A 23,986-nucleotide genomic window follows, 5' to 3' on the forward strand; every position below is an offset into this window, starting at 1 on the left:
CAGTAAGACTCCCTAATCGGGAGATAAGCGACCGTCAGGTCGCAGCGTGATTTTAGGGCAAAATCTGTAGGAGCAGTGTCCAAAAATGTGTTTGAAAGAATCGGCCTGATGGTGGCGCTATATGGGACAGATCCATGTTGATGACATGAGTGTAGACATAGTGTGTACCGATTTGTGTGATTTTAGGGCAAAATCTGTAGGAGCAGTGTCCAAAAATGTGTTTTGCAAGAATCGGCCTCATGGTGGTGCTAGAAGAGGGCCATGTGTGGGATAATATAGGTATCTATCTGAATTGTTTTAGTCCAGAGTTGATAGATGTACCCTTTTTGACAATGTTTCTTTTTTTATATTTTTATTTTTTTACTAAATTGTCCAAATTATTTTGCAAAATTGTCTTACTCTGTCCACTGCTGGTCTGAGCGGATGTCTTCAGTCCAGGTGTGGTTGTGAATGTCTCTCCTGAACATCTGGACGTCTGCTCAGTCCTCTTCCTCTGTCTGTGGAGATGAAGAACTTTATTAGGACTATATGCCCCATCCCGGCTGCTCTCCACTGAGGCTACCTCAGTGGGTCAGTGCCAGAATTGATTTTAAGATTTTACTCATGACTTTTAAATGTGTAAATGGCCAGTCTCCCAGTTCTATCTCTGACATGATAGAACCCTACAAGCCTGTGCTCAGCATCAGATCATCATGCTAGAACCCTACAAGCCTGTGTTCAGCATCAGATCATCATGTTAGAACCCTACAGCCTGTGTTCATCATCGGATCATCATGTTAGAACCCTACAGTCTGTGTTCATCATCAGATCATCATGTTAGAACCCTACAAGTCTGTGTTCAGCATCAGATCATCATGTTAGAACCCTACAAGTCTGTGTTCATCATCAGATCATCATGTTAGAACCCTACAAGCCTGTGTTCATCATCAGATCATCATGTTAGAACCCTACAAGTCTGTGTTCAGCATCAGATCATCATGTTAGAACCCTACAAGCCTGTGTTCAGCCTCAGATCATCATGTTAGAACCCTACAGTCTGTGTACAGTCAGATCATCAGATAAGAGCCTCCTGGAGACTCCCACATCCAGGGGCGTCACAAGGGGGGGGGGGGGGGGGGACTGAGTTACCAGGGCCCAATGTGGAGGGACCTTAATTATGTTATACTTTAGCTATTGAAAAATAGATATACAAGCTCACAGCGTGGCACCGAGTGCCACGCTGTGAGCTTGTATATCTGCTATTTTTGAAAAAGTTGTGAACATGTGTGCAAATCTTTGAATATATGTATTTTTAAGCGAACATTTGAACTAAAATGTTGCTTTGTTTGCTAAATATTTTTAGATGGGGGTCCATACATATCATCTTGTGGGTCCTTCACATGAAACAGATTGAGCACCACTGACATATTCAAAGACTTGCACACATTTTCAAGATTTTTCAAAAATAGAAGATCTACAAGCTTGCAGTGCTCGGTGCCACACTTTGAGCTTGTATATCTGCTATGTCTCAATAGTTAAAGCACAAAATAACGTGTAATAAAGCGTTCCCAGTCTAAATGGGTTAACTGCTCACAGCACAGCTTGTCTCAAAGGGTGGCAGGGCTTTCACAGTCTGGGCCCCTCAGCTGTGGAACTCCCTACCTGTTGACCTACGACGTGTGAATTCAGTGTCATCTTTCAAAGCCCTTTTAAAAACCCACCTCTATGTTCAAACCTTTTCTTAAATTCTTCTTGCCATTTTTAGTTTTTTATATCTGCATGTGTCTATTTTAAAATGTGTGTCTACTTTTTATTCACTGATCGTGTGTTGTAGATTGTCAATAAATGCATATCATGTTGTTCTTTTACCCTGCTCTGTAAAGCACTTTGTGATGTCTGGAATGTATAAATAAATACATTCATTATCATAATCATTCTTCACTGATAGAAACACTAACTCTGTCATGGAATTATTATTAATGATGTTCCCTTATATTATTGTGTTTGACTGGTTTAGACATGTATCTTTTTGTTTATTGGTCTGTAACTGTAAGTTCTAACAATCTAACAACATCCTATAATCTCCAGACATTTAAGTCCTGTTTGTTCTTTGCAGTGCTTATTGTTGGAATTCTGCCCAATTCTTGACCTTTTGTGTTTTTGGACAGTAAGAAGTATGAACAATAAGGCCATCACACGCTTAGTCCTCTCAGTAATAAATAACACTGATCATCCTCTGTATCAATAACTATATCAATAACACTGATCATCCTCTCTATCAATAACTATATCAATAACACTGATCATTCTCTGTATCAATAACTATATCAATAACACTGATCATCCTCTGTATCAATAACTATATCAATAACACTGATCATTCTCTGTATCAATAACTATATCAGTAATAAATTACACTGATCATTCTCTGTATCAATAACTATATCAGTAATAAATAACACTGATCATCCTCTGTATCAATAACTATATCAATAACACTGATCATCCTCTGTATCAATAACTATATCAGTAATAAATAACACTGATCATCCTCTGTATCAATAACTATATCAATAACACTGATCATCCTCTATATCTCTACTTCCACCTCATGCCATCAGGGTGAAGATACAGAAACCTGAAGTACCGATATTTCTGGTTCACATTGACGCTTTTCAATGTTTTTTTTTTTTCATATCACTCATGTTACTTTGTCTGCTGACCTCACTCAGCAACAAAATAAAAATAAAATAAACAAAAATACAAATAAAACAATTCACAGGAGGCAAGCAGTGATCACCCCATGATGTGCCCTGCAATGTAGTTTCAAATGCACTACATTGCAGATGCTTTTTTGAGAGTAAAAAACTAAAAAAGAAGAAAAGGACACGTGTGACATGCATGATCTGGGCAGATTGCCCCAGGATATGTGCCAATCTCAACCCACAGACAGACTTATGAAGACAAAATTCGCTTCAGGGACAATAACGATTACTTTTATTATCTTTGTATTAAGTAGTAGTTACTGTGGTCACAGGAGTAACTATTTATTCAGAGATGTCTTCATCTACAAGCAACATGGCACAAAGCAACACATTTTGAGCTTGTACATCTGCTATTTTCACTAGTATGGGTCCCGGGCCAACATCTAATGTCTCTTTTGGGTCTTGGGTTAAAAAAGGTACCACTGGTGACAGGTATAAACTACCAGCTCCTCTCTATACTAAAGAGGGTTGAGGTTTCCTCTCTTGCTTTGACATTTAGACTCCCACAGAGTCATGGTAAACTACAGTAGGTTATGAGCAGGAGGAGTATTTTTGCTCAACACATTCATTGCTCTGAACGTGTTAACATGTTAAGAAGATCAGGAGGATTGACATACTGTGTGTGTGGAGGTCCAGGTTCACTGAAGTGAGGAGGATTTCCCATAGACCAGTCACTCTTCATAGACACACAGCTGGGTGTTGGAGACTCTGCTCTGTGGTCAACACTTCTGCAATCACATACAATATTCATACAATGATCATGTGAATGAAAGAGTCTGTAAAGATTCTGTATTGTTACATTGCATTTTATGAGAGAGTAAAACTCCATGTTGAAGTAACAGGAAAAACATTGTGATAACATATCACTAGAAAGCAGTAAAATGTACTAAAATGGAGCCATACAGTAGATCAACATGGAACACTGAGTGTACATAATATCAGGGTTGTACCCGAACGCTCAATGAACGATCGTTCATGAACACGTTCATATTTTGGGCGAATGTGAAATGAACCTTCTTTGTTTCCGTTTGATGAACGTTATTGTCATACGTGTTCATTCTGACGCTGTGAACGGTAATCAACAAACTATACAAAAAAGGAAGAAATGGTCATCCAGTTCAAATATGATTATTTTGGGTTTCTCCAGTTCAAATATGATTATTTTGGGGTTCACAGCCTGAAAAGGTTGAGAACCACTGCTATGAATACAGCTTGAAAGGGGAGGATACTGTTATTAGACTCTGTGTCTTGTTTTTATCCATTATTTTCACATTGTTTTATAGCGTTGTGTATATTGTATGGTCTTATAGTGTGTATTGTATAATAGGAGGATTGACATACTGTGTGTGTGGAGGTCCAGGTTCACTGAAGACAGGAGGATTTCCCATAGACCAGTCACTCTTCATAGACACACAGCTGGGTGTTGGAGACTCTGCTCTGTGGTCAACACTTCTGGAATCACAACAATATTCATACAATGATCATGTGAATGAAAGAGTCTGTTTGTTATAGATTCTGTATTGTTACATTGCATTTTACAAGAGAGTAAAACTCCATGTTGAAGTAATAGGAAAAACATTATGATTGATTATTGCGACCGTAGGTCGCACTTACTATAGCTAGCTCCACCAGGTGTCCGTCCGTCCGTCAGTCCGTCCGTCACACTTTTGCCCTGCTCATATCTCCGCAACCGTTGCCCCGATCCATGCCAAAATTTCCACACAAACTCCTTGCCTGCCAAACTACAACCTCCAAGGACCCCCGGAGTTCCAGGGACCCCCAGGTCCCTGGGGGACCCCCAGGTGTAAAAACCAGGTGTAAAAAAATAACCACATACACGTCACACTTTCCCCCTACTCATATCTCGGCCACCGTTGGCCCGATCCATGCAAAAATTTCCACACAAACACCTTGCCTGGCAAACTACAACCTCCAAGGACCCCCGGAGCTCCAGGGACCCCCAGGTCCCTGGGGGACCCCCAAGTGTAAAAAATTAGCACTTGTGCAAAAATTACCAAATGACCACTCCAACGGGGCTGCTCACGGGGAATTCCCGGGGACCACCGACTCCTGGTGCTCCAGAACGGATGCAAAAGTGGTCGCGCCCCCAGTGGAGGACCCCCTGCCACTGCAGCGCACATAAAATGCCGTAACTTGGGCTAGGAGCGACCGGGAGAGCCGGGGCCGGTACCTATTCGCCCGCCTCGGCGGCGCGGAGACCCCACCCCTCATTTCTCACATGGCCCTCTAGCGCCACCATGAGGCCGATTCTTGCAAAACACATTTTTGGACACTGCTCCTACAATTTTGCCCCTAAAATCACTCAAATCGGTACACAGTATGTCTACACTCATGTCATCAACATGGATGTGTATACATGTGACCTACGGTCGCTTATCTCCCGATTAGGAAGTCTTACTGGTTTTATTAGACAAAAATGGAGAACAGTACAAGTATAGTCAATACAATTGAAATGTAGTACAGTACAAGTAGGGGAGAACGGGGTAAGATGAACCGCAGGGTAAGATGAACCACCCCCTTTATCTTTAAAACTATACACATGAGTAGGGTTGGAGGCGGTAACCGCCGTATACCGAGGTCTACCGCGGTGTCATTGTGCTTACCGCGGTAAAAAGACAAAAAAAGGTCTATTTTTTATTGGAAAACAAGCGAGTTTTAAAACGGGGGAGAAGCGAGGACCGCATGCGCTCCATGCCGCTCTGCTCTGGGCCGTGTACCACATGTTTGGAAGCCACATGTCACTCAGACACAGACCTGCACACAGTGCACAGGGCAGGAGAGTACGGAGCACAACTCTATGACGGAGCAGCATAAACTTTCTCTGTAATCCACTCGACACAAGGATGTTAATACATACCTTGTGTTGTGGCATATCTTTTTTTATTCATACGGATTACTGGCGGAGCGCGGGCCACGTGGTCACCTCTCCACTGTGGAGAGGCGACTTTTGGGAAGATGATTGCAATATTTTGGCTTATCGCCGAACCTTAATTAATAGATACGGGGGTGCGGTAATTACCGCAGTACCGGCGGTAAATGGGAAGACGGTAATCGCGGTAACAAAATGTCCATACCGCCCCAGGCCTACACATGAGTTGTCATTTGACCCCACAATAAGAACGCAAACATCATTTCCACCTGGCTGTGGAGTTTACAGACACCTGGGCAAAGTGGAAAGCATATTTCTACCCCAAAAAGTGTTTTTTGCTGGTCGAAGTACATTTTTTACTTTTATGGTATAATGATTTTTATGTTAAAGCAAATGTACCCAGGTCTAAACTTATATATCATGCATGTTGGTAATATCCCAATGTATAAAACTATGTGAATCATTTAGCTAAAGATGAGCCTTAAGCATTAAGCTTGCCAGGTTTTGTCAAAATGGTGGCCGTGGGGCAAGATGAACCACATGCCTTGGGGTAAATTGAACTATGTGAATCACCATTCATATTTTGTATTATGTCTTTGCTACTCAATTTATGCTGAATGATCTTTCATTTTGATGAATACACTAATTTAAGAGAAGTTTTTAATATTATATTAATAATTGCAGATATTAAACACTTATGTTGCAATGATTTTTTCTCTTCAATGTCTCGCGTTGCCATGGTTACCATAGACTTCCATGTAATTGTGCAAGTGTGTAAAAAGTGCACGCCCATGCCTAGATGATGCACCACGTGTGTAGATGCTGTTCACAGCTTTCAAACAAAAAAATCCGCTTGGAAATCCGTTTAGGCATTCATGATTTATCAGCCATTATGTTTTCTTCAGATGTAAACAAACATGGCTGCCATGTTTGAAAGAATGGGTTGGTATGGGGGTTAAACATGCAATTTCGCGATCGCGATCATGCCTACTACATTTCTGGAGGTCCAAAAAAAATTTTTGAAAAAAAATTTTTTGAAAAAAAAAAAAAAAAATTTTTTTCAAAAAAGGCCCAAACTCGGGAAACTCGGGGTTGGCACAGCACTAGTACCAATACAAACTCGGGAAACTCAGATTGGCACCATATGTGTTAAAAGGTTCTGAATAACAAACTTAATTTAATTGGTTTTAATGGTTTTTCTTACGGTTTAAATAACCGTAAGAAAGGAAATAAGACTATTTGTAAAAGGGAAATGTGTTATTCAAATATTTCTAATAAGTACATACATTCTTTGTTCAAGTTTAAACTCTTAAAAGCTTAGAATATCACGTGGGTCAACTTACCCCTTTACCTGGATCAACTTACCCCTCACCTGGGGCAAGTTGAACCAGATGACCACTTTTTTTTTAATAAGTCATATTTTTATGGTCCTTTGTCATAGACACTTACTTATAATTTCAAATGATAGCAGACATCCTGAAATATGTCTAGATGTTTTGAATTTACTGCCAGCTCACTTTTTCTTGCTTCCAGGGCAACATAAGCACAAAGTGGTTGATCTTACCCTGTTCTCCAGTTAAACACCCTGCCTAAAAGGAACATCTCAAATAAGACCTTTTACGGTCTTTTTTACTTTTGAAAGCCCTCAGTATTTAATTCATGGACATATGAATAGCAAGCAAAGAAAACATTCAATAATATCACAGTTATAAAACACTATATGTACAGGATTGGGGAAACAAGGGGGTGGGGCTAAGGTAAAGGTGGGGGTGCTGAGTTTTCACCTGTCTATGGGAGAAGTGATAACTACCTCCTTCTCTGGCCTCCTGAAAGGTGAGTTTTCACCTGTCTATGGGAGAAGTGATAACTACCTCCTTCTCTGGCCTCCTGAAAGGTGAGTTTTCAGGGCAGTTTTGAAGGATGCCAGCGAGCTACATGTTTTAAGGGAGGTAGTCAAGGAATTCCACACCTGGGTGGCAGTGTTGTAGAAGGAGAATTTACCCATATTTGTCTTATGGGTTTGTGTTATCAGATCATGGTGTGCGCTGCTGCGCTCCCTCTGGTGTTGTGGTTGTGGGTGTCGCTAACTTTTTGGAGATGTTTGGTCAGATATGCGGGTACTTAGGGGATGGAGGGCAGATTTGCGTTGACTATTTTTAAAGTCACTCCCATTTTTAGTTGTTTAACTCTGTCTTCAACGCAGAGCCATCTTAGGCTAGCAAAATGTGTGGGAGAAACATGGGTCATGGTCCCCAGGTCGAGAAGTAGCCCAATCAGTTTGTTTTGGGAGGTTTGGAGCTTAGTCTTTAGTGATTCTTTGATGTTGGAGTACCATGAGGTGCAAGCATAGTCAAAGTGGGACTGAATGAGGGCCCCAGCAAGAGTCCTGAGGGCACTTTTGTTGACAAAAGTGGAGATTCTGCCCAGGAATCGTGTTCTTGTTCTCTGATGAAATATCACTAGAAATGGGAGTGTTTCTCTTCACCCGCGGCTCCCACATACAGTAAGCTACAGTTTAAGAAGCTCAGGAGGATTGACATACTGTGTGTGTGGAGGTCCAGGTTCACTGAAGTGAGGAGGCATTCTCATAGACGCGTCACTCTTCATAGACACACAGCTGGGTGTTGGAGACTCTGCTCTGTGGTCAACACTTCTGGAATCACAACAATATTCATACAATGATCATGTGCATGAAAGAGTCTGTTTGTTATAGATTCTGTATTGTTACATTGTATTTTACAACAGAGTAAAACTCCATGTTGAAGTAATAGGAAAAACATTATGATTGATTATTTTATTAGACAAAAATGGAGAACAGTAAAAGTATAGTCAATACAGTATAAATGTAGTACAGTACAAGTACAGTTAAACACCCTGCCTAAAAGGAACATCTCAAATGAGACCTTTTACGGTCTTTTTTAGGATGAAAGCCCTCAGTATTTAATTTGTGGACATAATGAATAGCAAGAAAAGAAAACATTCAATAATATCACAGTTATAAAACACTATATGTACAGGATTGGGGAAACAAGGGGGTGGGGCTAAGGTAAAGGTGGAGGTGCTCACTTCTGGCCTGTCCATGGGAGAAGTGACAACTACCTCCTTCTCTGGCCTCCTGAAAGGTGGGTTTTCACCTGTCTATGGGAGAAGTGACAACTACCTCCTTCTCTGGCCTCCTGAAAGGTGAGTTTTCACCTGTCTATGGGAGAAGTGACAACTACCTCCTTCTCTGGCCTCCTGAAAGGTGAGTTTTCACCTGTCTATGGGAGAAATGATAACTACCTCCTTCTCTGGCCTCCTGAAAGGTGAGTTTTCACCTGTCTATGGGAGAAGTGATAACTACCTCCTTCTCTGGCCTCCTGAAAGGTGAGTTTTCAGGGCAGTTTTGAAGGATGCCAGCGAGCTACATGTTTTAAGGGAGGTAGTCAAGGAATTCCACACCTGGGTGGCAGTGTTGTAGAAAGAGAATTTACCCATATTTGTCTTATGGGTTTGTGTTATCAGATCATTGTGTGCGCTCCCTCTGGTGTTGTGGTTGTGGGTGTCACTAACGTTTTGGAGATGTTTGGTCAGATATGCGGGTACTGAGGGGATGGAGGGCAGATTTGCGTTGACTATTTTTTAAAGTCACTCCCATTTTTAGTTGTTTAACTCTGTCTTCAACGCAGAGCCATCTTAGGCTAGCAAAATGTGTGGGAGAAACATGGGTCATGGGCCCCAGGTCGAGAAGTAGCCCAATCAGTTTGTTTTGGGAGGTTTGGAGCTTAGTCTTTAGTGATTCTTTGATGTTGGAGTACCATGAGGTGCAAGCGTAGTCAAAGTGGGACTGAATGAGGGCCCCAGCAAGAGTCCCGAGGGCACTTTTGTTGACAAAAGTGGAGATTCTGCCCAGGAATCGTGTTCTTGTTCTCTGATAAAATATCACTAGAAATGGGAGTGTTTCTCTTCACCCGCGGCTCCCACATACAGTAAGCTACAGTTTAAGAAGCTCAGGAGGATTGACATACTGTGTGTGTGGAGGTCCAGGTTCACTGAAGTGAGGAGGCATTCTCATAGACGCGTCACTCTTCATAGACACACAGCTGGGTGTTGGAGACTCTGCTCTGTGGTCAACACTTCTGGAATCACAACAATATTCATACAATGATCATGTGAATGAAAGAGTCTGTTTGTTATAGATTCTGTATTGTTACATTGCATTTTACAAGAGAGTAAAACTCCATGTTGAAGTAATAGGAAAAACATTGTGATTGATTATTTTATTAGACAAAATGGAGAACAGTAAAAGTATAGTCAATACAATATAAATGTAGTACAGTACAAGTACAGTTAAACACCCTGCCTAAAAGGAACATCTCAAACTTTTACAGTATTTTTTAGGATGAAAGCCCTCAGTATTTAATTCATGGACATAATGAATAGCAAGCAAAGAAAACATTCAATAATATCACAGTTATAAAAACACTATTTGTACAGGATTGTGGAAACAAGGGGGTGGGGCTAAGGTAAAGGTTGGGGTGCTCACTTCTGGCCTGTCTATGGGAGAAGTGACAACTACCTCCTTCTCTGGCCTCCTGAAAGGTGAGTTTTCACCTGTCTATGGGAGAAGTGACAACTACCTCCTTCTCTGGCCTCCTGAAAGGTGAGTTTTCACCTGTCTATGGGAGAAGTGATAACTACCTCCTTCTGTGGCCTCCTGAAAGGTGAGTTTTCACCTGTCTATGGGAGAAGTGATAACTACCTCCTTCTCTGGCCTCCTGAAAGGTGAGTTTTCACCTGTCTATGGGAGAAGTTATAACCAGTAAGACTCCCTAATCGGGAGATAAGCGACCGTAGCTTATCTCCACAAATAGGGCAAAAATGTGTTTTTCCAAAATCTTCCTGATGCATGTTGATGAGATGAGTGTAGACATGCTGTGTAGTGATTTGCGTGATTTTAGGGCAAAATCTGTAGGAGCAGTGTCCAAAAATGTGTTTCTAAAAATCGGCCTGAAGGTGGCGCTATATGGGACAGATTCATGTTGATGGGATGAGTGTAGACATACTGTGTAGCGATTTGCGTGATTTTAGGGCAAAAACTGTAGGAGCAGTGTCCAAAAATGTGTTTTAAAAATCGGCCTGAAGGTGGCGCTAGAAGAGGGGCATGTGAGAAATGAGGGGTGGGGTCTCCGCGTTGCCTTGGCGGACAAATAGGTACCGGCCCCGGCTCTCCCGGACGCTCCTAGCCGGAGTTACGGCATTTTATGTGAGCTGCAGTGGAGGGGGTCCTCCACTGGGGGCGCCACCACTTTTGCATCCGTTCTGGAGCACCAAGAGTGGGTGGTCCCCAGGAATTCCCCGTGAGCAGCCCCGTTGGGGTGGTCATTTGGTCATTTTTGCACATTTGGTCATTTTTTACACCTGGGGGTCCCTGAGGGACCTGGGGGTCCCTGGAGCTCCGGGGGTCCTTGGAGGTTGTAGTTTGCCAGGTAAGGAGTGTGTGTGCAAAATGTGACATGGATGGGTGCAACGGTTGTGGAGATATGAGCAGGGCAAAAGTGTGACGTGTGTCGTCTGACTCACGGAGGGACATTTTTTTACAGCTGGGGGTCCCCCAGGGACCTGGGGGTCCCTGGAGCTCCGGGGGTCCTTGGAGGTTGTAGTTTGGCAGGTAAGGAGTGTGTGTGCAAAATTTGGCATGGATGGGGGCAACGGTTGTGGAGATATGAGCAGGGCAAAAGTGTGACTGACTCACAGACAGACAGACAGACGGACGGACGGACAGCCGGTGGAGGTTTTGGTAGTAAATGCGACCTACGGTCGCAACTACCTCCTTCTCTGGCCTCCCGAAAGTGAGTTTTCAGGGCAGTTTTGAAGGATGCCAGCGAGCTACGTGTTTTAAGGGAGGTAGTCAAGGAATTTCACACCTGGGTGGCAGTGTTGTAGAAGGAAAATTTAATTTACCCATATTTGTCTTATGGGTTTGTGTTATCAGATCATTGTGTGCGCTCCCTCTGGTGTTGTGGGTCTCGCTAACTTTTTGGAGATGTTTGGTCAGATATGCGGGTACTTAGGGGATGGAGGGCAGATTTGCGTTGACTATTTTTTAAAGTCACTCCTATTTTTAGTTGTTTAACTCTGTCTTCAACACAGAGCCATCTTAGGCTAGCAAAATGTGTGGAAGAAACATGGGTCATGGGCCCCAGGTCGAGAAGTAGCTGAATCAGTTTGTTTTGGGAGGTTTGGAGCTTAGTCTTTAGTGATTTCTTTATGTTGTTGTTGAGTACCAAGAGGAGGGCACTTTTGTTGACAAAAGTGGAGATTCTGCCCAGTAATCGTGTTCTTGTTCTCTGATAAAATATCACTAGAAATGGGAGTGTTTCTCTTCACCCGCGGCTCCCACATACAGTAAGCTACAGTTTAAGAAGCTCAGGAGGATTGACATACTGTGTGTGTGGAGGTCCAGGTTCACTGAAGTGAGGAGGCATTCCCATAGACGTGTCACTCTTCATAGACACACAGCTGGGTGTTGGAGACTCTGCTCTGTGGTCAACACTTCTGGAATCACAACAATATTCATACAATGATCATGTGAATGAAAGAGTCTGTTTGTTATAGATTCTGTATTACAATGCATTTTACAAGAGAGTAAAACTCCATGTTGAAGTAATAGGAAAAACATTATGATTGATTATTTTATTAGACAAAAATGGAGAACAGTAAAAGTATAGTCAATACAGTATAAATGTAGTACAGTACAAGTACAGTTAAACACCCTGCCTAAAAGGAACATCTCAAATATGACCTTTTACGGTCTTTTTTAGGATGAAAGCCCTCAGTATTTAATTCATGGACAGGACATAATGAATAGCAAGCAAAGAAAACATTCAATAATATCACAGTTATAAAAACACTATATGTACAGGATTGGGGTAACAAGGGGGTGAGGCTAAGGTAAAGGTGGGGGTGCTCACTTCTGGCCTGTCTATGGGAGAAGTGACAACTACCTCCTTCTCTGGCCTCCTGAAAGGTGAGTTTTCACCTGTCTATGGGAGAAGTGATAACTACCTCCTTCTCTGGCCTCCTGAAAGGTGAGTTTTCACCTGTCTATGGGAGAAGTGACAACTACCTCCTTCTCTGGCCTCCTGAAAGGTGAGTTTTTCACCTGTCTATGGGAGAAGTGATAACTACCTCCTTCTCTGGCCTCCTGAAAGGTGAGTTTTCAGGGCAGTTTTGAAGGGTGCCAGCGAGCTACATGTTTTAAGGGAGGTAGTCAAGGAATTCCACACCTGGGTGGCAGTGTTGTAGAAGGAGAATTTACCCATATTTGTCTTATGGGTTTGTGTTATCAGATCATTGTGTGCGCTCCCTCTGGTGTTGTGGTTGTGGGTGTCGCTAACTTTTTGGAGATGTTTGGTCAGATATGCAGGTACTTAGGGGATGGAGGGCAGATTTGCGTTGACTATTTTTTAAAGTCACTCCCATTTTTAGTTGTTTAACTCTGATTTTGGAAAATGTGTTTTCCAAAATCTTCCTGATCCATGTTGATGAGATGAGTGTAGACATGCTGTGTAGTGATTTGCGTGATTTTAGGGCAAAATCTGTAGGAGCAGTGTCCAAAAATGTGTTTTTAAAAATCGGCCTGAAGGTGGCGCTATATGGGACAGATTCATGTTGATGGGATGAGTGTAGACATACTGTGTAGCGATTTGCGTGATTTTAGGGCAAAAACTGTAGGAGCAGTGTCCAAAAATGTGTTTTAAAAATCGGCCTGAAGGTGGCGCTAGAAGAGGGGCATGTGAGAAATGAGGGGTGGGGTCTCCGCGTTGCCTTGGCGGACAAATAGGTACCGGCCCCGGCTCTCCCGGACGCTCCTAGCCGGAGTTACGGCATTTTATGTGAGCTGCAGTGGAGGGGGTCCTCCACTGGGGGCGCCACAACTTTTGCATCCGTTCTGGAGCACCAGGAGTGGGTGGTCCCCAGGAATTCCCCGTGAGCAGCCCCGTTGGGGTGGTCATTTGGTCATTTTTGCACATTTGGTCATTTTTTACACCTGGGGGTCCCCGAGGGACCTGGGGGTCCCTGGAGCTCCGGGGGTCCTTGGAGGTTGTAGTTTGGCAGGTAAGGAGTGTGTGTGCAAAATTTGGCATGGATGGGGGCAACGGTTGTGGAGATATGAGCAGGGCAAAAGTGTGACTGACTCACAGACAGACAGACGGACGGACAGACAGCCGGTGGAGGTTTTGGTAGTAAATGCGACCTACGGTCGCAACTACCTCCTTCTCTGGCCTCCCGAAAGTGAGTTTTCAGGGCAGTTTTGAAGGATGCCAGCGAGCTACGTGTTTTAAGGGAGGTAGTCAAGGAATTTCACACCTGGGTGGCAGTGTTGTAGAAGGAGAATTTAATTTACCCATATTTGTCTTATGGGTTTGTGTTATCAGATCATTGTGTGCGCTCCCTCTGGTGTTGTGGGTCTCGCTAACTTTTTGGAGATGTTGGTCAGATATGCGGGTATTTAGGGGATGGAGGGCAGATTTGCGTTGACTATTTTTTAAAGTCACTCCTATTTTTAGTTGTTTAACTCTGTCTTCAACACAGAGCCATCTTAGGCTAGCAAAATGTGTGGGAGAAACATGGGTCATGGTCCCCAGGTCGAGAAGTAGCTGAATCAGTTTGTTTTGGGAGGTTTGGAGCTTAGTCTTTAGTGATTTCTTTATGTTGTTGTTGAGTACCAAGAGGAGGGCACTTTTGTTGACAAAAGTGGAGATTCTGCCCAGGAATCGTGTTCTTGTTCTCTGATAAAATATCACTAGAAATGGGAGTGTTTCTCTTCACCCGCGGCTCCCACATACAGTAAGCTACAGTTTAAGAAGCTCAGGAGGATTGACATACTGTGTGTGTGGAGGTCCAGGTTCACTGAAGTGAGGAGGCATTCCCATAGACGCGTCACTCTTCATAGACACACAGCTGGGTGTTGGAGACTCTGCTCTGTGGTCAACACTTCTGGAATCACAACAATATTCATACAATGATCATGTGAATGAAAGAGTCTGTTTGTTATAGATTCTGTATTGTTACATTGCATTTTACAAGAGAGTAAAACTCCATGTTGAAGTAATAGGAAAAACATTATGATTGATTATTTTATTAGACAAAAATGGAGAACAGTAAAAGTATAGTCAATACAGTATAAATGTAGTACAGTACAAGTACAGTTAAACACCCTGCCTAAAAGGAACATCTCAAATATGACCTTTTACGGTCTTTTTTAGGATGAAAGCCCTCAGTATTTAATTCATGGACAGGACATAATGAATAGCAAGCAAAGAAAACATTCAATAATATCACAGTTATAAAAACACTATATGTACAGGATTGGGGTAACAAGGGGGTGGGGCTAAGGTAAAGGTGGGGGTGCTCACTTCTGGCCTGTCTATGGGAGAAGTGACAACTCCTTCTCTGGCCTCCTGAAAGGTGAGTTTTCACCTGTCTATGGGAGAAGTGATAACTACCTCCTTCTCTGGCCTCCTGAAAGGTGAGTTTTCACCTGTCTATGGGAGAAGTGACAACTACCTCCTTCTCTGGCCTCCTGAAAGGTGAGTTTTCACCTGTCTATGGGAGAAGTGATAACTACCTCCTTCTCTGGCCTCCTGAAAGGTGAGTTTTCAGGGCAGTTTGGAAGGATGCCAGCGAGATACATGTTTTAAGGGAGGTAGTCAAGGAATTCCACACCTGGGTGGCAGTGTTGTAGAAGGAGAATTTACCCATATTTGGCTTATGAGTTTGTGTTATCAGATCATTGTGCGCGCTCCCTCTGGTGTAGTGGTTGTGGGTGTCAATAACGTTTTGGAGATGTTTGGTCAGATATGCGGGTACTGAGGGGATGGAGGGCAGATTTGCGTTGACTATTTTTTAAAGTCACTCCCATTTTTAGTTGTTTAACTCTGTCTTCAACGCAGAGCCATCTTAGGCTAGCAAAATGTGTGGGAGAAACATGGGTCATGGGCCCCAGGTCGAGAAGTAGCCGAATCAGTTTGTTTTGGGAGGTTTGGAGCTTAGTCTTTAGTGATTTTGGAGTACCATGAGGAGGGCACTTTTGTTGACAAAAGTGGAGATTCTGCCCACGAATCGTGTTCTTGTTCTCTGATAAAATATCACTAGAAATGGGAGTGTTTCTCTTCACCCGCGGCTCCCACATACAGTAAGCTACAGTTTAAGAAGCTCAGGAGGATTGACATTAGGGCTGACCCAAAAAATTAGAATATTCGAAGCTTCGTTCGAAGGCACGGTATTCGAATTTGAAAAATAAATTTGAATAATCGGCCGCGGCCGTTTGTCCTTTGGGGGGGCCGCGTGCCTTAGCTTGCATGCGCCTCGCTCCACTCTAGCATGATAGCGTCACCCCCTTCTCACACACGTGTTAACAATAACAAGCCAACAACAACAAGAGAGCATGCATGAAGCCATCCGAATGGTCGACGCTGAAGAAAAAAAAGAAAAGACAGCGCGCTGTCACATATACACCGACATCCGTTTGTCACCGAAATGTGTAACACCAATGTCTGAGTAACATCATCACCCAATGCAACTATGCGATGCAGTCACACATTTCGTTTGCCACCCATTGTCGGTGTAACATCCATGCACACTTCCACACGCTGACAGACACACAACTCAACGCAAGGAAACAAACAGCGACAATTGGATTTTACAAATCGGACCCCGTCAGCGTCGATCCCGTTTTAAAGAGGACAAAAGAGCTTTAAAACAACTTGCTAGGGTTACATTGTCGTGGTGTTGATGATTACAAGTTTATATCGGATCTGCAAGCTCACTAGTCGCGCCCGCATAGTTGTCTGAGCCTGACCATCAGCTTTCGGCTGATGAGTGGAACGTTACATCAGACACACTGCAGTGCAATTATTTACTATAAAATATACTATTACATTTGCGTGTACAGTACACCTTGGGACTTGGGAGTTAATCTGTTTGTTATATAGGGCTCTTGAGTCGCGCTGCTGCTGTTTGCTGTTGCAGCCACGGTGTGTTACATTACAGACGTGATGTGATATGTCAATCCTACTGTACTGCAAAAACACTTTTCTTTAATATAGAAAACATTCGTATCTTCTTCTTCCTCGTTGTATTGTCGTACTATTTAATGAAAATAAGGAGCTTTATTACGAGGAAAAAACTGGTGTGTTTTCCCTTTTAAAATTGTGTAAATCGCGCATTTTTAGACACATTTCCTTAACGGTTATCACTTATGTAACCGATAAACTTTTGCTTCCCCCCCCCCCCCCCCCCCCGTCGCCGTCATCGAAGCTTCGAAGTTCGAAAGAAAGCTTCGATTATGAAAAAAGTATTCGAAGGTCAGCCCTAATTGACATACTGTGTGTGTGGAGGTCCAGGTTCACTGAAGTGAGGAGGCATTCCCATAGACGCGTCACTCTTCATAGACACACAGCTGGGTGTATTCATACAATGATCATGTGAATGAACACATAGACTGGACCTGAATGATAATGTCAGGCACTGGAGCAGATGATGTCTCCAAGTGGAGGAAAGTTCAGATCATTTCCCAATCCCAAAAGTACAGTAAATTGGAAATACCCATAAAGTACAAATACCTAAAAAATGTACTTAAGTACATGTACTTAGTTACTTTACACCACTGCCAGTGTGTGTATATGGTACAGGAGGATTGTCTTACTTTAAGCGTGGAGGTCCAGGTTCATCTTTAGACCCACAGCTGGCTGTTGGAGACTCTGCTCTGTGGATGAGATGTTTGTCTCTTCCCTCCTCCTCCTCTCTCTCCACACGCTCACTCATCTTTGGTCTTTATTTAACCTGTCAAGGTTAGCAGAAAATAGTAAATGATTAATGAATGAATGTACAAAACACACACACACGCACGCACGCACACATCAGCGCGCTGCAGCACACACACACACACACACACACACACACACACACACACACACACACACACACACACACACACACACACACACACACACACACACACACACACACACACACACACACACACACACACACACACACACACACACACACACACACACACACACACACACACACACACACACACACACACTTCTAGAACAGTGTCAGTAATATTTCAATCTCATTCTGTATTATTAATATGACATTGACATAGGATGATACGTTGAAATATTAACTGTGAGCTGCTATGAGGCAACAATATCACCATCATAATGCTGAGACTACAGTAGATGAACAACACTATCACCATCATAATGATGAGACTACAGTAGATGAACAACACTATCACCAACATAATGCTGAGACTACAGTAGATGAACAACAATATCACCATCATAATGATGAGACTACAGTAGATGAACAACAATATCACCATCATAATGATGAAACTACAGTAGATGAACAACAATATCACCATCATAATGATGAGACTACAGTAGATGAACAACAATATCACCATCATAATGCTGAGACTACAGTAGATGCAGATGCATGCAGTAGCTCTTGTCAACCAACAGGTGTCCTACTGCACCACAGAATTGAAATATCACAATAGAAGAACAGGGAGACGCTCATGTTCCAACAGAACAAGGTAGACCTTTGAATATCATGTTAATAATACTATTGATTAACATACTGTACCCTGGTTAAAATAATGTTTCATTCACTAAACCAAGTCATGGACTGCTGGCAGCTTTGACATGTCAGCTAGCTCAACAGTTCCTTTGTATTAAAATATTTAAAATATACAGTACATATTTTTCTTGATTGGATTACAATTATTTTGATTCTAAAACTGTTAATTGTAACATTGCTTACTACATTCACAAACACTAAATACTCAAAAGGAAACCAACCAAACCACACCACACCCTTAAAACAACTCCCTCACATAGTTTACAGTTTACAGTTTAGGCATTTAGCAGACACTTTTAATCCAAAGCGACTTACAATAAGCAGATAATACATCACTATAATCAGTAAAGAAAAAAGGATTCTAAAAAACCTAAAAACAAATGCTGACTAGCTTCATGTATGGTCATTGAGTGTTTCAGTAGTGCTATGGGTTTAGGTAGAGTCTGAAAAGAGTCATAGGCATAGGCAGACATAGGCAGCCTCCTCTTATATTCAAGCAGAGTAGTAGACCAAAGAAACTGGGATCAAGTCTTTCTGCATGAATTGCACATCTGGTCTGCAACGGAAACGCTCCGTGTTTGCATGTGTGCTCCATTCCGCTAGCAGTGTGTTCGTGTGTGTGCGCGCGCACACAAACAAATAACAGGATACAGTAGGCGGGCTCCAGACCGGATGACACCGTTAACTCACAATGAAAACCAAAGGTTTCAGCCGAGTGGGAAAGTGCAAAGCTGACGCAGTTTTACCGTCATAAAATGTCATAAATAATTGTACCAAATGCATGCGTCACTTATAGGGTTAAATAATAACATAATTATGTAATAATGTTCTGCTCTGTCTAAATAATTATTTTGCTGGTGACATCAATCATAAGATTCATAACCAGATTAACCACAGAGAACAAGTACAGACAGGCAGACTAGACAACAGGGAGTGGTAGCTTTAGTAGAAACCAGAAGCATAAAGTAGCCTATAAACTGTTCCTGTGAGAACCAAGTGGTTCTAGTAGTGAATATTAAAACAACAACACTTACTTTACGTAAAGTTGGTTAAGTTTGGTCCATTCTGTTTTGTTTTGTCATCCGCACAGACTGTCAAGTTCACAGTTGTTGTCGTGTCTCAAAATGGTTCCCGAGCTGCGCACTTTAATTTCCTTTATAATGTGACTTTGACCCGCCTCTACAGCTCTAGGGCTACAGTCAGTTAGATGATATCGTCATACACAGGTGAACACATAATAGTCAGGGAACGAGTTGGGCAAGTCCCACCATGTCTCATTCCAACTCCAAGTTATTATGTTATGAGTAGCCTATGCTATGACTGTAGTCAGTGTTTAAACACACAATAGAAGATCATTGGGCTGACTGACGTGAGGACAGGGTTCACCCTGCATGAACACAAGCTGAAATACAATTTGCACAATAGTACCTATTAACACAACAGACAGACAGACAGACAGACAGACAGACAGACAGACAGACAGACAGACAGACAGACAGACAGACTTTTTACAGCCCTTTGTAATTTAAATTGACAGTGGTGTCACCTGTCAAACCGTGACCATTAGTAGGTCTGGTAAACACACTGACCTATGAACTCCATAGTAATCACACCAATAGTTTTAGGCGAATTTGCCTGACAACAATAAAATAAACAGAAGAAGCTGATGTTTACAGTGGAAAGGGGAGGTGAGTGTGGGCTTAGATAGATGTTGTTCATATCCAGTCTATATTCTAATCTTATTGTATCTTTATCACTGGCTGTTGCTGCTGCTGTTGTTGCTGTCGTTATATGACACCTAGCTATATGACACCCAGGTCTCTCTCTCTCTCTCTCTCTCTCTCTCTCTCTCTCTCTCTCTCTCTCTCTCTCTTTTGGAACATTTAAGTCTTTGCAAATGTCTGGCTTTTGAGGATGTAAATTGTGCAACATAGTTTAATAAAGGTATTTTAAAAAATCTCTCTCTCTTTCTCTCTCTCTCTCTCTCTCTCTCTCTCTCTCTCTCTCTCTCTCTCTCTCTCTCTCTCTCTCTCTCTCTCTCTCCTCTCTCTCTCTCTCTCTCTCTCTCTCTCTCTCTCTCTCTCTCTCTCTCTCATGGCCAGTGGCCAACTCAACTGCTGCATAAGACACGTGGTTTACAGTAAAGTAGAGAGAGGGAGGGAGGCAGGGAGATTTGGCACATCAAAGCTTTATGATTATGAATACCATATAATAATAAACTAATGACAGAGTACAGCATCTTGCAATGGGCCTGGTGTACAAGATACACTACACCTACACTTAAAGGAGAGCAAATCCCTCGCCTCCTTCAAGATTGGTCTGAAAAGTCACCCTCAGGCCTAAATAGACTAAACCTATCTGTTGTTTTTATTGCCCTGTTTTTTATATTATTTTCTTTTCTGCTTTAGTAATTGATGTTATCCTATGCAAAGTACTATGTTCTATCCGTCTGTCTTTCAATGTTATATGAGATACATAAAGTGGTTCCTGTGTAAATAAGCCGTAAAGCATACTAGGGTCTTCTTTCACGTAGTTGACCTTGTACCAGTGATTTGTTCTGTCATGAAACTGTACTTTTTTTTCTATTGCAAACTGCTAATAAATTCTTCAATCAATCAAAACCATAGATAAAATAACACTGGATTTTTGTAGTGACAGTCAACATTTTGGAATTGACATGACTTTGTGAATCCATTGTCATCTGATTTTTCTTTTTCTTTTTGGAGCGGTGAAAGTGCTCCCAATAGACAGGTATGTCTGTGGCTATGTGGCTGGCTATGTGGCTGGCTATGTCCGTAGCCTGGCAATACCTTGAGGCCACACACAACACACAAGTTAAAGGAAGGGCGCTGTTTTGCAGGCACACACTAGAGATGCAATTTATGGCTCTGGCTCACTTAAAAGAGCCGTTCAAAAGAATGGCTCATTTGGCTCTTTTGGCTCATTGCATATTTAAAATATTTTCGTTGAAACATGAATCCACAAGGTGGCACGGTCTGGCACCACATTCCTCTGCTGACAGTTGAGATCACAATTTTGTATTTACCCTTTTTATAAAACATGTGTGTGTAAATTAAGCTACCTTGACTAATGTTATTAATGCAACACCTTAAAAAAACCAAGCAGGCAACAATGAACTCGCTCCTCCCTAGCGGCGTATATAGCCAGGATTTACCAACTGGCTAGGCCTGGCACAATGTGAGCTTGTACATCGGCTATTTTAAAATAGCAAACATTTAAATATTTACAGGGACATAATACAGTTATTTGTCATGGAAGTGGACTTCCCAAGCAATATGGAGACGTTTTAATTATAGAAATCCCTTAATAATTGTCTACGCTATGATCAAATCAAACTGTAGTGTCTTGATTTGCTTCCTAGATAGCTGCACATTGCCACGCCGCACCGCACATCGCGGCGCCAGCGGCGCCGCACCGCGTTGCGAGCCAATTCAGCCAAATGAACGGCTCCCTACTCCGCGAACCGGATCTTATCGTTCACTTCAAAGAGCCGTTCAAAAGATTTGATTCGTTCGCGAACGTTGCATCTCTAGCACTTACTTACTTGCTTATGGCAGTCCATCGTTGTCGATGATGACTTCATATCTCCCGGGGGTAAAGGGGGGTTTTAGCGCATGGTGCGCTCATGCCACCTCATGTGGCTGTGTAGACCAATTGCTGATCCGCATACTTTTCCACACGTGTGGCAGGTGTGTGTAGAACCTGGTTGGACAGTCCTTGCAGCGCGTTCATGCCGCTGACTGCGCTTCTCTGCACGTTTCAGGGATGTCTTCTCCTCCAGGTGGGAGACACCTGAGAGGCAGGAGGAACGCCAGGTGTCTCGATCTGCTGCTATCCTTTCCAGGTTTGCTGGTGGTAAGTTGCAGTTCTTGAGTAGCACCTTCATGTGGTCCTTGTAGCGCTTTTGTTGCCCTCCTGCAGACCTCTGGCCAGATTGCAGTTGGCCGTAAAGGATCTGTCGAGGTAGACGAGCTGCAGGCATGCGAATCACATGACCTAGCCAGCGGAGCTGTCTGCGTGCCAGCATGACTTCTATGCTGGCCGAGTTGGTACGTTGGTAAGTCTCTGTGTTGGTCATGTGGTGCTCCCATGTAACGCCCAGAATCCTTCGCAGACAGCGGATGTGGAAAGCCTCCAGAGATCTCATGTGCCGCCTGTATGGTGTCCAGGCTTCAGAGCCATACAGTAGTGTGGACACACATACTGCCTGATACACTGCTGCCTTGGTTGATGCCTTCAGGTTCTTGTTGGTAAAGACCCGTGACCTTAGGCGACCAAACGCGGCGGAGGCAAGGTTAATGCGAGATTGAATGTCTGCATCCACGTTGCAACTGTCTGCTAGGATACTGCCGAGGTACTTGAAGTGTGGTACTGTTTCCAGAGGGGTATTGTTGATGAAGAAAGTTGGCGTGGGAGTCTGCACAGAGCTTGGTTGGTGGACTATCTGTGTCTTCTGGATATTGACCTGAAGACCAACAGCTCTGTAAGTAGCAGCTACCACATTGAGGGCATGCTGAAGGGACTCTGGGGAATGAGCAATCAGCATGCAGTCATCAGCGTACTGGAGTTCACAGACTTGGAGGGCAGTAGTCTTGGTGGTTGCCTGGAGGCGCCGGATGTTGAATAGGTTTCCATCGAGGCGGTAACTAATGCTGACTCCATCCGTATTCTCCAGAAGTTTGTGGGAGATGATTGTGACTGCTGTGAGGAATATGTTGAAAATGACCGGGGCTAAGACACATCCTTGTTTCACTCCTATTTTGACATCAAATGGGTCAGATTGTTGTCCCCCCATTCGAACCCTGGCTTGCATGCCATCGTGGAACTGCTGGAGGATGGAGAGGAATTTGGGTGGGACCCCAAACCGGCTGAGTATGCTCCAGAGAAGCTTTCTATCTACTGTGTCGAACGCCTTCGACAGGTCAATGAAAGCCATGTACAGGTCTTGCTTGTGCTCTCTGGATTTCTCCTGTATTTGCCTGGCGGCAAAGATCATGTCTGTTGTGCCACGTTCCTTCCGAAATCCACATTGGGTTTCCGGCAAGATGTTCTCAGAGATGTGCGTAGCAAGACGGGAGAACATGATCCTTGACAGGATTTTGCCTGCAACTGACAGGAGTGAGACACCTCTGCACACTCTAGCACACACACACACACACACACACACACACACACACACACACACACACACACACACACACACACACACACACACACACACACACACACACACACACACACACACACACGCACACACGCACACAGATCTAGAACACACAGAATGTAAAAACATAGATCTAGAACACATAGAACCAAAAACATAGATCTAGAACACAGAATCAAAAACATATCTAGAACACATAGAATCAAAAACATAGATCTAGAACACATAGAATCAAAAACATAGATCTAGAACACATAGAATCAAAAAACATAGACCTAGAACACACAGAATCAAAAACATAGATCTAGAACACATAGAATCAAAAACATAGACCTAGAACACATATAATCAAAAACCGATGTAAAACAGATCTAAAACACAGAATCAAAAACATAGACCTAGAACACATATAATCAAAAACAGATGTAGAATATATAGAATCAAAAACATAGATCTAGAACACAGAATCAAAAACAGATCTAGAACACAGACTCAAAAACAGATCTAGAACACATAGTGCTTCTA

At 42.8% G+C, this 23,986-nt stretch overlaps 1 protein-coding gene across 1 annotated transcript in view; it reads right to left on the reverse strand.

Moving 5' to 3' along the window:
- The window catches only part of LOC308290425 (protein NLRC3-like), a gene marked incomplete at both ends in the record, with an annotated part of 183,440 nt that overhangs the window by 132,219 nt on the left and 27,235 nt on the right, over nt 1-23,986 (reverse strand). The gene's annotated exons all lie outside the window — the stretch shown is intronic.

Source organism: Nannobrachium achirus (genome assembly GCF_963921795.1).
Source record: "Nannobrachium achirus genome assembly, chromosome: 1".
Taxonomy (NCBI): Eukaryota; Metazoa; Chordata; class Actinopteri; order Myctophiformes; family Myctophidae; genus Nannobrachium; species Nannobrachium achirus.